Source organism: Dendropsophus ebraccatus, chromosome 12, assembly GCF_027789765.1.
Source record: "Dendropsophus ebraccatus isolate aDenEbr1 chromosome 12, aDenEbr1.pat, whole genome shotgun sequence".
NCBI classification, from domain to species: Eukaryota; Metazoa; Chordata; class Amphibia; order Anura; family Hylidae; genus Dendropsophus; species Dendropsophus ebraccatus.
The window spans coordinates 49,776,804-49,791,360 of NC_091465.1; positions in this window are offsets into that span (position 1 = coordinate 49,776,804).

The following is a 14,557-nucleotide window of genomic DNA, read 5'->3' on the forward strand; positions in this document are numbered from 1 at the left end:
TCTGGGGTGGATACGGGCAACGTGGGCTGGTTACGGGCAACCTGCAGTGCTTACAGACAATCTGGGGTGGTTACGGGCAACGTGGGGTTGTTACGGGCAATGTGGGGTGGTTACGGATAAACGGAAGTTCTTATAGGCAATCTGGGGTGGGTACCTGTAATCTGACATGGGCACCGCAATCTGGAGGGGGTCATTGGCAATTTGGGGTGGTCAGAGGCGACGTGTGGTGGTCAGAGGCGACGTGCGGTGGTCAGAGGCGACGTGTGGAGGTCAGAGGCGACGTGCGGTGGTCAGAGGCATCGTGGCGTGGTCAGAGGCATCGTGGCGTGGTCAGAGGCATCGTGGCGTGGTCAGAGGCAACGCGCGGTGGTTACGTGCAATCTGGGGGGGTTACATGTAATCTGGCATGATTACGGGGAACCTGGGGGGGTTATGTGCAACCTGGAAGGGTTACAGACAATCTGGGATTGTTACTGATAAACTGAAGTGCTTATAGGTAATCTGGGGTGGGTACATGTAATTTGGGGTGGTTACGGGCAATCTGGAGGGGGTCACTGGCAATTTGCGGTGGTTACGGGCAACGTGCGGTGGTTACGGGCAATCTGGAGGGGGTCACTGGCAATTTGCGGTGGTTACGGGCAACGTGCGGTGGTTACGGGCAACGTGCGGTGGTTACGGGCAACGTGCGGTGGTTACGGGCAACGTGCGGTGGTTACGGGCAACGTGCGGTGGTTACGGGTAATCTGGGGAGGGGTTAGGGGTAATTTAGGAGTAAACTGTAATTATTACTATAATAAAAAGTGTGTGTTTTATTTTTTTGTATGTTTGTCACTTTTTGTACTTTACATATTCATTTTCACTGTATTACTATGATTACTGTGATATTTTCTATCACAGTAATCATAGTTCAGTGACAGAGACCAAATTGGTCTCTGTCACTTTAAATTTTCAGAGCCTGGCTGGTTGTGAAGCGCATGCGCACTTCATAACCAGCCAGGACGTCGAGGAGGAAGGAGCTCCGTGGATCCGGTGAGTAAATGGGGAAGGGGGGGTGACTGGGGGACGGGGGTGACAGGGGGGGTGGGGGGCGACTTGGGGGGTGGGGGGACATCACTTTTTATCCCCTGTCACCAATCATTCATGGTGACAGGGGATAAAAAGTGCCTGGATGCACATGGTACAAGCGATCAGCGGTATATAGTATATACCGCTGATCGCTTGTACCGGGACCCCACAGGGGGGTCCCCGATGACTGCCCCATGCTCTCCGCTACCTCCGGTGGCGGAGAGCATGGGGCTTTCATTCATTTTAACTCTTTCATCGCTGTGAACCGACGTTAGTCGGTTCACAGCGATGGCGGCGGCCATCTTGGAAATGATGGCCGCCGGGGGAGGGGGGTTAGTTATCGGGGCACTAGGGGGGTCTGATCTGAGGTCTGGGGGACACTTATTTCATCTCCCCCCGCCATAGATTCACGGCGGGGGGAGATGAAAGGCGGCGGCAGCACCGGTAATCCTCTTTACCGACGGCCGCCGCTATAACGTTAATAGCGGCGATCGTCGGTAAGGGGGGGGGCCGGGACGGACCCCACACACTGCCCCAACCCCTCAGCTACCTCCGGTAGCCGGGGGGATGGGGTGGGGGCCGTCCCGGCCCCGCAGCCTTATTCTCTGCCATCGCCGTAAAAAGCTGATGGCAGCAGAATAAGGCCCATTAGTGACCGCCGTAGAAAGCCGTATCGGCGGTCACTAAGGGGTTAATACTGTCCATGATGGAATAGGCTATGTTTACACTACGTAAGTTCCGCATCACGGCCATCGTAGCACGTAGTGTTGCAGGCTGAGGGAATCCCGGCCGGAGTGTATACACTGAGGGGGATATTTATGAAAGGTCCGCCCGAGGTGTACACCAGGGGGAAGGTGCAGATTCGCCCCTTCTCCCTGGCAAACACCTGCCGTATGTGCTGAGGTGAGTGGGATCAATGCTGCTAACACATGTAAAGTACTGAACTGGTTTACTATAGATATGGTCCAAGATAAATTAAATAAACTCAATGTAACCAAAGCTCCAGGGCCTGATGGATTGCACCCCAGAGTTCTTAGGGAACTCAGTTCTGTAATTTCTCTACCCTTGTATGAAATATTCAGCAATTCTTTGCTGACTGGTATTGTGCCGAGGGACTGGCGTAAGGCAAATGTAGTGCCGATCTTCAAAAAGGGCTCTCGAACTTCCCCAGGTAACTATAGATCCGTAAGCTTAACGTCCATTGTAGGGAAACTATTTGAGGGGTTTATAAGGGACTACATCCAGGAATATGTAGTGGCTAATAGTAGTAATGAGCGAATAGTGAATTATTTGAATATTCAATATTCGTCCGAATATCTCCTGAGTATTCGAATATTCGATTGAATATTAAGTTCCCATTAAAGTCTATGGGAACAAGTATTCGATTATTGAAAAACATCTATTCGACCACTTGGAGGTTAAAACCGGAAGCTGGGGGATTTGAACGCTTATCGAATATTTATCGAATATTCGTCGAACTATTCAATAATATTCGATATATCGAATACCTTACTATTCTATCGAATATCTATTCGATCGAACAGTTTTCGCTCATCACTAGCTAATAGTATTATAAGTGATAACCAGCGTGGTTTTACTTAGGATAGAAGCTGTCAAACCAACCTAATATGTTACTATGAAGAGGTAAGTAGAAGCCTGGATGGGGGCGCAGCTGTGAATATCGTGTACCCAGATTTTGCAAAAGCTCTTGACACAGTTCCTCATGGGCGTCTGATGGGTAAGTTAAAGTCTATCGGTTTGGAAAGTTGGATTGAAAACTGGCTTAATAATCGTACCCAGAGAGTGGTGGTCAATGATTTCTACTCCGAATGGTCCCCGATAATAAGTGGTGTACCCCAAGGGTCAGTACTGGGCCCCCTTCTGTTTATCTTGTTTATTAATGATATTGAGAATAAATTAACAGCAATGCTTCTATCTTTGCAGATGACACCAAGCTCTGTAGTACAGTACAGTCTATAGAGGATGTGCAGATGTCACAGGATGACTTAGGGTCCTATTACACTGAGCGATTTTTAACGATTAATGACTAACGATAAACGATCACAAACGAGATTGTTTATCGTTAACCTGAAATTGTTCACCATATTACACAGAACGATAATCGTTAGTTACGATCAATATGGTTCTTTTGCACAGAACGATTATCGTTCAATTATCGTCCGCCCGTGCATAGAATGGAGTCTGACACAAGCGGAGACGCGCGCCTCCATCAGTTCGCCGGCGGGTGCCAGCTGCGAAATGCACAAAGGGTTATCCTTCGCAATTCCGCAGTGTGCACGTACCCTTACAATGTATGAAGGAAGGAACACCCAAAACCAGCACCCAGATGCCCCTAGATTCCCCCCATCCTCTGAGATAGTGGGAAGATCGTCCGGGAACTGATCTTCCCACTGCTGGGTAAAGGTTACCACCTGTACGGAGATAACTTTTATAGCAGCATCCCCCTCTTCCGATTCCTCACTCCCCGAGCTACTGTAGCTTGCGGCACGATCCGAAAAATATCAGAAGCAGTAACAAAGCCCTAATATTTAGCAGCCATGGAGCGGACCCAGCGCTTCTGGATATGAGGGACCCCGTATCACACCAGGACAACATTTTCCAGGTGACGTCCCCCACACTGGAAAACAGGAGACCCCAGAAGAAGTGCAGAGTGTGGCGTAACAGGGGGATCAGGAAGGACACCAGTGTGACACCTGTCCCTATCACCCCGGCCTCTGCATACAGGATCGCTCCAAGGTGTACCACACGTCATTGGAGTTCTACATTATCTAAATTCTGTCCCTTATTCCTATTTTAGGGGTCACGTTGATAAAGGGATTATTCTGATTGCCATTATGGAGTCAGGAAGGAATTTTTTCCCTGTGATGAGGCTACTGTCGTCTGCCTCACAAGGTTTTTTTTTTGCCTTCCTCTGGATCAACACAGGCTGAATTTGATGGACACCTGTCCTTTTCAACCTTATACCCTTTTCAACCTTATAGCCTAATACCCCCAAATAAATTAAAATTGTACCTTTTCCCAAACTAAATAGGGGTGCAGTGAGCATATGGACCCCACTGGTGATGGGCTCATATGTAGAACATGTGCCGTGAAAATAAAAAATATAATTTTTTTCATTTTCACGGCACAAATGTGCCAGTCACCAGGGGGCCATATGCTCACTGCCCCCCTTATTAGGTTGCTTGTGGGGTGTAGTTTCCAGAATGGGGTCACTTGTGGGGGGTTCCCACTGTCCTGGCAGCACAGGAGCTTTGTAATTGCGACATGGCGTCCATCCTCCATTCCAGCCTCTAAATGGTGCTCTGTCTCTTTGGTGGCTTTCCCTGTGCCCATATGTCACATTATTTCCCCATGTGGGTATTTTCCTACTCAGGGGAAATTACCCTACACGTTTTGTGTTCATTTTCTTTTTTAACCCCTTGTGGAAATGGAAAAAAATCAACATTTAGTGTAAAAAACTGTTTAATTATTACACTAAATCATTGATCTTGTCTTGATTTTTTCATTTTCACAAGGGGTTAAAAAAAAAAACACAAAATGTTTAGAGCAATTTTCCCTGAGTACAAAAATACCCCAATGTGAACACAAAGTGCCAGGCGGGTGCAGGGTAAGCCTCCAAAGGGAAGGAGCGCCATTTGGTTTTTGGAGGCTGGATTTGGCTGGAATAGATTTCGAGGGCCATGTTGCATTTAAAAGGCCCCTGTGTTGCCAAGACAGTGGAACTTCCCCAAAAGTGACCCCATTATGGAAACTACACCCCTCAGGGAATGTAAAAAGGGGTGTAGTGAGCATATGGACCCCACTGGTGACGGGCACAAAGGTGGAACAATGTGGCGTGAAAATGAAATATTAAATTTTTTACCCTATAATGTTGGTTTAGCCTTAAATTTTTCATTTTCACAAGGGGTTAAATGAGAAAAAACACACAAAATGTGTAAAGCAATTTCCCCCGAGTCCGTAAATACCCCGCATGTGGACACAAAGCGCCATGTGGGCGCAAGGCAAGCCTCCGAAGGGAAGGAGCGCCATTTGGATTTTGGAGGCTGGATTTGGCCAGAATGGATGATGAACGCCATGTTGCATTTACAGAGCCCTCGTGCTGCCAAGACAGTGAAAACCCCCCACAAGTGACCCCATTCTGGAAACTACACCCATCAAGGAACCTAACAAGGGGTGCAATGAGGATATGGACCCCTTGATGACGGCCACATTTGTACCGTGAAAGTGAAAAAATATTCCCTTTCATGTCACATTTGTGCCCATCACCAGTACTCCATATGCTCAATGCACCCCTTGTTAGATTCCATGAGGGGTGTAGTTTACAGAATGAGGTCACTTGTGGGGGGTTTCCAGTGTTTTGGCAGCAGGAGGGCTCTGTAAATGCCACATGACCCTTGAAATCCATTCCAGTGAAATCCAGCTTTCAAATTTCTTACACACTTAGCTTTTATTTCTTTGACTCCACTAAAGGGTTTAAAAAAACTTTCTGGATGGTCTTTTGCAGAGTTTGGGGGGTGCATTTTCTAAAATGGGGTGCCTTGTGGGGCTTTATAACATACAGTCCCCTCAAATACACTTTAAACCTAAACAGGTCCCTAAAAATATCTGGTTTTGAAATTTTACTGAAAATGTGGAAAATTGCTGCTAATGTTTTAAGCTTTCTATTGTCTAAAAAAATGAAAGATAGTTTAATAAATGCTGCCAACATAAAGTAGACATGTTGCTAATGCTATTTAATATATAATTTATGTGGCATAACCATTTTCTGTATAAGCAGAAAAGTTTCAAAGTTGGAAAAATGCATTTTTTTCGCAATTTTTCCCGTTATTTTGGATTTTTTCATAAAGATTCGTTATAATTATCGACTCCAATTTACCAGAAATGTGAAGCACAATATGTCACAAGAAAACAATCTCAGAATCAGCCGGATAGGTAAAAGCATCCCGAAGTTATTAATAAATAAAGTGACACAGGTCATATTCATAAAATTTGTCTCTGTCCTAAGGCCATTTCAGGCTCTGTCCTTAAGGGGTTAATTTATTTAAATATATAAATATATATGGAAAAGATGTTCCAGGTAAAACCCCCTCAAAGGACAAGGGAGCACTGCCTTCACCTCGAAAAAAAAAAAAAAGGTTCAATCTCCAGAGGCGACAAGCCTTTTTTACAATGAGAACTGTGAATCTGTGGAACAGTCTGCCACAGGATTTGGTCACAACAAAAACAGTAGAGGGCTTCAAAACAGGCTTAGACCAAAATTTCTTAGACTAAAAGTTCTTAGACCAAAATTACTTAAATGCATATGTATAGGACCTCCCCCTTCATCCCTTCCCTGTATCCATCCCCTCCATGGTTGAACTTGATGGACATGTGTCTTTTTTCAACCGTAATAACTATGTAACTATGTAACCATGAATGCCCAATGGGCGGGCTGGGGGAGCTTGGGGGGCCTGACAAGGTGGGGAGGAGGTGTGGCCTTCTTCCGCGACTCATTTATCGTGATTTATGCCTGCTCGCAGGAGTAAATCATGATCCATATCTACACCTGCTTGAAGCAGGTGTAGATTTAGTACACCGGGCGCAGATTTGGGAACCTGGCGGGCCGGATTCACTAAGGCATCTTAGTGAATCCTGCCGGGGAAAAAGGGGCAGGGCCTACTATATGCCTGTCTTCTGACATGTCAGTTTTCTGCGGACGGTATTCAGTGAATAGCGGCCGCAGAAAACCCTGTCTGTTCACACAATGGAGTGAGCGGCCCTGGCACCATGCTCCATTGTGCGCTGTGGATAGTTCTGATGCGGGAGCACACTGATGCGCCCGCATCAGAATTCAGCGGCACTAAAGATCATTCTGGGATGATCTTTTCTGAGAATGGCCATTCTGTGACCTGCCGGTCTCTTACCAAGTGTGCACATAGGGTGAGCAGGTTGAGGACCAGCCTCCGGCAGTCCTGGATAAACGTCTCCAAGTTTACATTTTCTCATGTTGTTTCTAATCTGTCTTCTCAACTAATCTCAAATTGTGCCTCCTTGTTCTTGTGTTCAATGTATTTCCTCTGAACCTAATTTACATACCAACTATACATTTAAAGGTTTACCTTCTTTCCTCCATACTTTATATAAGTGTGTCAGTATCGAGCAGAGTTGTGGCCAGCAGAAAAGCCTATGTTGTGGCATGGAAGGGGTTATATTTCTTATGGAAGGCTTATGAGGCATGTGCCAAAAGGTGTGTGACGAATTATAGACCAGTCATTTGCTCACATACCTAGAAACACATACGGCCAACCCACCCCCCCATGCATTAACCAACAACTGACCAAAGTTACTAACTAACTACTTTAATGGTACATGGCTATTGGTGAACGAAAAGGGGCATGGTCTCAGCAACATGAGTTCCTAGGTTAACGAGAAAGCTGTCAAACAGTAGTTTACTAAAATATACTGCTTATTTAGGCTATGTTCACACAACATCAAAAATAGAGAAAAGTCAGTTTTTGCCGCAATTTAACTGACTGCAATGGCAATGCATTAAAGTCAATGGGTAGACAGCCGTTTAATGCACACAATGTATTAAATAACGGACATTTTTACCGCGGACCTCAAAATAATGAACATGATCATTATTTTCGGACGTCTTTTGCAAACAACGGACGTTTTGTATTAGTTGTTCACAGTTTTTCTTTTGTCACCATTCTTACTTTCCGTTTTTACCAGTAAACTCAATGGAATTTTCAATTAAAGGGCAATTAGTAACCCCAAAGTAAAATAATGTGCAAACATCAGTCATTGCACTAACGGGAGGCCAGGCAGCTAAATGACGTCCAGTATTTTAGACTCATGGAGCTGAAAAAACGTTGTGTGAACATAGCCATACACTGTTTCTCTGACACTATAAAGGAAGAATGGAGCTGCGGGCTGCAATCTCTTAGTTATACCCTATCCTGTACATACTGTGGATAAAGCATAACTTTTTCAGATACAAAAAGGCCCTTCCCGCCATTAAATAGAGTGCCCTTAGACATTAAATAAGAAAAGAGGGTGGCCAGATAGCAGTACAATATTATTTAACATTTGTAACTGTGAAAGACTGTGCTTCTTCATTGGGCTGTATTTCTTGTCTATATTATGCACTTAGTTGTTAAAAAAAGGAATTTATATTTTTCAAACAAGTGTGCTTTGTACAGAATTTTATTAATTGGTACCTCTAGGCCAGAGCCCATAATTGTTACTTCCTTCAAGAGCCTACAGACCTGGCCCAAACCTGAACAATTACAGGACCAAACTTAAAGGGGAACTCCAGGTAGAGGGCGGGATGAAACTTCTGCAGAAGCAAATAGCATTACTTACCTATCTATCCCAGTTTTGAAACTACCAAAAATCCATTTGTTTTGGCGTTTTTTGTTCTGTATTGTGTGGCTGCATTCCTGGTTGAGCAGTTCTATACAGTACTACAGGTTCCATAATGCATTGCTTTTCCTGAGCTGTTCATCACAATTCCCCATTCTGCCTATTTCCCGCCCAAATCTGTTGCAGAACATCTAGGCTGTGTTCACACATTGCAGTTTCATTGTGTTACTGAATTATTTGCAGTACTTTATCATTTTATTGTGGTCCCACCCACACAGCGCACTGTATTCCTTACCTGTAACGCTGATATTGGAATAAAGTAAAGAACTTTTTTAATTTTTTTTCTTTTCACATATAATCAAGCATCTTTTATCTTTTAAGTTGAGCCCCACAATAAGGACTTTATCTCATATTATTTTACATGGGATAATACTGTTTATGCTTTGTTTTTTGTCCAGGTGGGTTTGGCAGTGCCGGCTCTGATCCTCTCTGCCGTTTAGCATCATTTGTGTTACTGCATCATTTTTGTGAAGACACTGCAGTACTGCAATGAAACTCCAACATGTGTGAACTTAGCCCTAATTTCACTGCAGACTTTTGCACAATCAGCAAAGTTAAAGCACCTGCTTCTGGCTAGTCAGAGATGATGAATCACTCAGGGGATTGGGGGATCCAGCCAAGCTTCCTGTGACATCACTGTCACCAATCATTGTGTCGACTAACCATTTAAATGTTGCTCTCAAAAGTGACGGCAGCAGTAAAAACAGCATTCCCATTGGCCTAATGGCAGGATCGCACACGTTCGCGATGCAATCACAAGGGGACAATCCTTTCTACTTTCAGGCTGGGCCCTTAGTGACATATTGGCTCCGATCACAGCTCAGCAATCCTTTACTAAGGGCTTCAGCAGCCCTAAGTAATGAAGCCCCAATCACAGAGATCAAGGCAGTACATTACATTCCTAATCTTGCACACTAAATGGTGTAAGCGCAAAAAAATGTCACATCAAATTTGGAAAAATTTATACAAAATGTCTGTATCAATTTCACCGTGCAAATAATGTTTTTTTGTCTTGCATCATATTTTATCGAAAAATAAATTCGGTCATTGGAAAACACAATTAGTGTTGCAAAAATAAGAGATCATATGGGTCTGTAGTTGAAAATATGCAAGCACTATGACCTTTTAAACACGAGGGGGAAGAAACAAAAGTGCAAAAATGAAAATTGACATGGTTCCTAAGGGGTTAGCTAAGCAATGCAATAACATCCTTTTTAAATCCTACTGTATTTCCTTTTTTTTAAGTACCTCCCATTACTTTCAATGTAAGCTCATTGCTTATATATATATATATATATATATATATATATATAAAATTTTCATATAAATTAAATAGATTATAGAGAGGATTTTACATTGTATTTAATTGTCTTAGAAATGCCCAATATGTTAATCAGGTGACTCTCATGAGATGGCACTATGTCTACAATGAATGAGAACATATTCCAAAATTCCCCATAATTTTAAGCAACATTCTATAATTAACAGCTTAGCTGAAGCTGGCGCCATGCTGAACTGGAGCTCTGACTATGCTGTTTTTGCAGCATGGTAAGATTTCTGATATTATTAAAAGTACAAAGCAGGAATATTTACTTATACTGGTGTACCACCCACTAGGATGCCAGTATGTAATTATAGTTTAGCATGTGCCATATCCCCTAAGAAAGTGTGTGTTAATTAATGTAATTATAGTTAAAGAACTATGCTTTGGCTGCCCTGATATTGTGAAACAGTCTTGCTTTCAAAACTTGTTGAGCCTTGAACTTTTACAACACCTAAAAAGTGAAAGGTTGAAGACCACATATCCAAATGTAAAATATCATAGATGAGCGCAACTTAAAGAGTTGCCCATGCTGCCATGGTCAGTGGCTACCCGCACAGGGTCCCCTTGTTCCACATTTTGTTTCTTGCCTGCCCGAGTCACAGGAGCCCACTGATGCAGAAGGCGTCTCCCTCAGTCTCCCTGTGAGTCGCCCAGTGTTGCCTCCACTGCTGCTGATTAGTGTTGATCGAACAGTTCGAGAAAAGGTAAGTTCGATTCGAACATCTCGATTTTCTCGAACTGAACTTTTTACTGTTCGTTCAAGTTAGTGTTCGAGTTCAAGTTCCAGTTCAAGCGTCTTTTTCCAGCCAATCAGTGCAGAGCTCGTAGAAGTGTCAGAAAAGTCATTGCTGAGGTGTAGGTGTCTCATTGGCTGCTAAAATTGCTTGACCATCTCATATAGATATCACTGTGATGCGTTCTTGATGCCATTTTCTGCTCACTTACTGTGTTTGCATGCTGCTATTTAGCTTAGTTAGTTAGTTAGTGGAGTGTTTAACAAGTTCAGGGACTTAGGGACAGGCTCAGAGACTTAGACTTAGTTAGATAGCATTTTCCTCTCCATAGACAGCAATAATTGGGTTTGGTAAAGCTGGGTGACCTCCATTATTTTCTTATTCACACTCAGTGCCCAAAAGTCCCTTTTTGTCAGTTTTTATTGTTGAATAATAGTAGAAATAAAAGTCTTCTCATCGGTCATATGTATCAATCAATCGTACTTAGGAGTTGCTTAGTTACATTTATCCTGAGTTGGTAAAAGTTCATTTCTGTCAGTTTTGGGATTGAAATACCGTTCAAATATACCGTGTATTATTGTTATATATATACATATATATACACACAGTGTGTTATATATATATATATATATATATATATATACACATATATATATTTATAATATACAAGATGCTGGACAGCTGGGTGACCTCCATTATATTGACTTTTATACAAAATGCTGGGAAAGCTGGGTGACCTCTATTACACTGAGTACTATATAAAATTCTGGGAAAGCTGGGTGACCCAATCATACTGACTGCTATACAAGACGCTGGGAAAGCTGGCTGACCTCCTATATACTGACTGCTATACAAGACGCTGGGAAAGCTGGCTGACCTCCTATATACTGACTACTATACAAGATGCTGGGAAAGCTGGGTAACCGCCATTATACTGACTACTATACAAGATGCTGGGAAAGCCGGGTGACCTCCATTATACTGACTACTATACAAGGATGGAGGCCCTTAAGGCACTGTGGGCCCTGGAACTTGCCCAAGTAAGCCAGGTGCTGACACCAGCCCTGACTATATGGAACTGTCTCCATGTCTGATAGCAGCCCCCCGACTATTCTGCTCATCCGTGGGTGCCTTCAGTGCCACCTGACTTACCCCCCCAGTTCACCCATGGCCCTGCGGCACTCCTCTGAATGACCCCCTTACCCCCCGCCTCAACTCTACTACCTCACTACCTCTGCAACTTTGCTTTGTCACTACTACTGCAACTCTGCTATGTCACTACCGCCTCAACTTTGCTACGTCACTGCCGCCTCAACTCTGCTACATCATTGCCGCCTTAACTCTGCTACACCTCTGCCGCCTCAACTCTGCTACGTCACTTCCGCCTTAACTCTGCTATGTTATTACTAGAGATGATCGAACATCTGGAAATCTTAGGTTCAATCACACTCAAACATTTTTGAACCTGCAGCATTTCATTCCCGATGCCTTCCCGGTCCGTGGGGAAGAAGCAGACAGGCCGAGTACCGCCCTGAATTACCTAGGCTATATCCCGTAATTCCAGGCTTTACTGGGGCTGTCTCCTCCTTCCTCACGGACCAGGAAGGCATCAGGAATCAAATGTTGCAGGTTCGAAAATGTTCGAGTTCGATCAAACCTAAGATTTCCTGATGTTCGATCATCTCTAGTCACTACCACCTAGACCCTTCTTTCTCAGCTACGTCACTACTGCCTCAACTCTGCTATGTCATTACCACCTAGACCTGGCTACGTCACTACCACTGCTACTCTGTTACGTCTCTGCCGCCTCAGCTTTGCTACGTTACTACCGCCTTAACTCTGGTACGTCATTATCACCTACACCCTGCAACGTCACTACCACTGCAAAGCTGCTACGTCACTGCCGCCTCAATTCTGCTACGTCACCACCTCAACTCTGGAGCATCACTACCTTACTACCTAGGCTCTGCTACATCACTGCCATCTCAACTTTGCTACCTCAATACTTTACTACCTCAACTCTGCTATGTCACTATCTCAACTCTGCTACCTCAGTTATCCATTGAAAGGAAGTATTTTACCCTCTTAATTTGTTTCTGTCATTCTTAGAGCCAAATTTTTTTCACTAAGTTGTTCCATGTATCCAATTTACTCTTCTGGATGGTAATTCCCACTTCTTCTCTCATATATAGGTATAAAAATTAACCCGAACATCTCCCTTTGACTTTAATGGGGTTCGAGTTCGAGTCGAACCTCGAACAGAACACCACTACTGCTCGAGGTTCGACTCAAACTCGGACATTTTACTGTTCGTTAATCACTACTGCTGATGAGTCTCAGGGACACACATTAAGTCACCAGGTCTCTCTGACAGCAAAACCACCACCCCCACTGCGCTGCAGGTTATGTTCCTTCTCTCTATGTCGCCCAGTCTCTCTGAGCAATGTGTAAATTCCCTGAGATGTCATCTGCAGCAGCGGGCTTCTGTGGCTCAGGCGGACGGGAACACAGGATCAACCTCCCCAAATCCAGTCTGCTCGCACCTTTACCGTGAGTGAGTGCCTCTCACTCCAAATTTTTTCCTTGCCTGCCTGTGCCACAGGAGCCTGCTGCTACAGAAGACATCTCCCTCAGTCTCCCTCTGTGAGTCACCTGGTGTTGCCTCCAATGCTGCTGATCAGTCTCAGGGGATACACACATTCCTCTGAGAGACTGGGCAACATGTAGTGAAAGAACATAACCCGCAGCGAGGGGTGGCCCCAGGGGGTCGTCAGAGAGACGTGATGATTCAACGTGTGTCTCTGAGACTGATCAGCAGCAACGGAGGTGACATTGGGCGACTCAGAGGAAGACTGAGGGAGATGTTATCTGCAGCAGCGGGTTCCTGTGCTCGGGCAGAAGAGAAAAAAATGCAGGATCAGAGGACACCGTCACTGATCATGGTAGCAGGGGCAGCTCTATCTGGGGTGAGGGTGCGAGCAGACCGGGTCTAGGGGAGGGACAGCTGCTCCGGCATCATTGCAACAGGGTTCGGCCACAGGGAATGGAGGGGAGAGGGGACACAATGGGCAATACATAGGCGCGCAGATGCTCTGCTCCCTGGGACCACCCACACTATAGTCCCAGGAATGTAGCCTAGCTGCAGCAGAAGGAGATGTTCACAGAGTGGCTGCTAATTACACTAGCATCCTATGCTACATACCACTCCCCTCATCCCTTATGCTATACTGTTTGCTCCCCATGACCCCATGACGTGCTAATTACAGCTGGACCCAACTATAAAGAGGGAATCTTATCTTAATAAAATAAAAAATAATAATAATAATTCAAATATATATATATATATATATATATATATATAAACAAACCTAAATTGTTTGATTTGTACCTTACTGTATTGAAAAAAAATATTGTTAAATACTACACAAATTTATGTAATTCCCTTCTTTTTGCCCCCTTTTTTGTGTGGCTTTAAAATATTTTATTTTGTAAAAATAAAGGGTTCTAGTAAAAAATACAACTTTTCCAGCAAAAAATAATCCCTTCATATAACTTTGTCAGTGGAAAAAAAATAATATGGGCCCTGGAAGGTTACGAGAAAGAAATTGTAAGCTAAAAATTGAAATTCAGCATAGTTGGGAATAGGTTAAATTCCAGTTTTTGGTATCTTACTTTACCATATGCACTAGGTAATAGCTTAAAGGCATCCAGTTGATTTATCCAATTGTGCATATTTTTGTACAGAATAAGGATGGTGGATGATCTTATATTAAATGGTTTAGGGAGAGTGATAAGGGTCAGGAATGAGGTTGAATGGGAATTCTGACACAGCCAGGTGCTAATATGTATGTCAAGAAATAGCTTTATCTTGTGTCAAATATGATTAGTGAAGCCCCGCACACAGTTATTGCACATACGGATTCAGGAGCAAAGCCAACTTTTTACCTCCGGAGGTCTACTTCAAGCTTAATTTACAAATTATTAAAAAATCTCAATGTAGCAATTG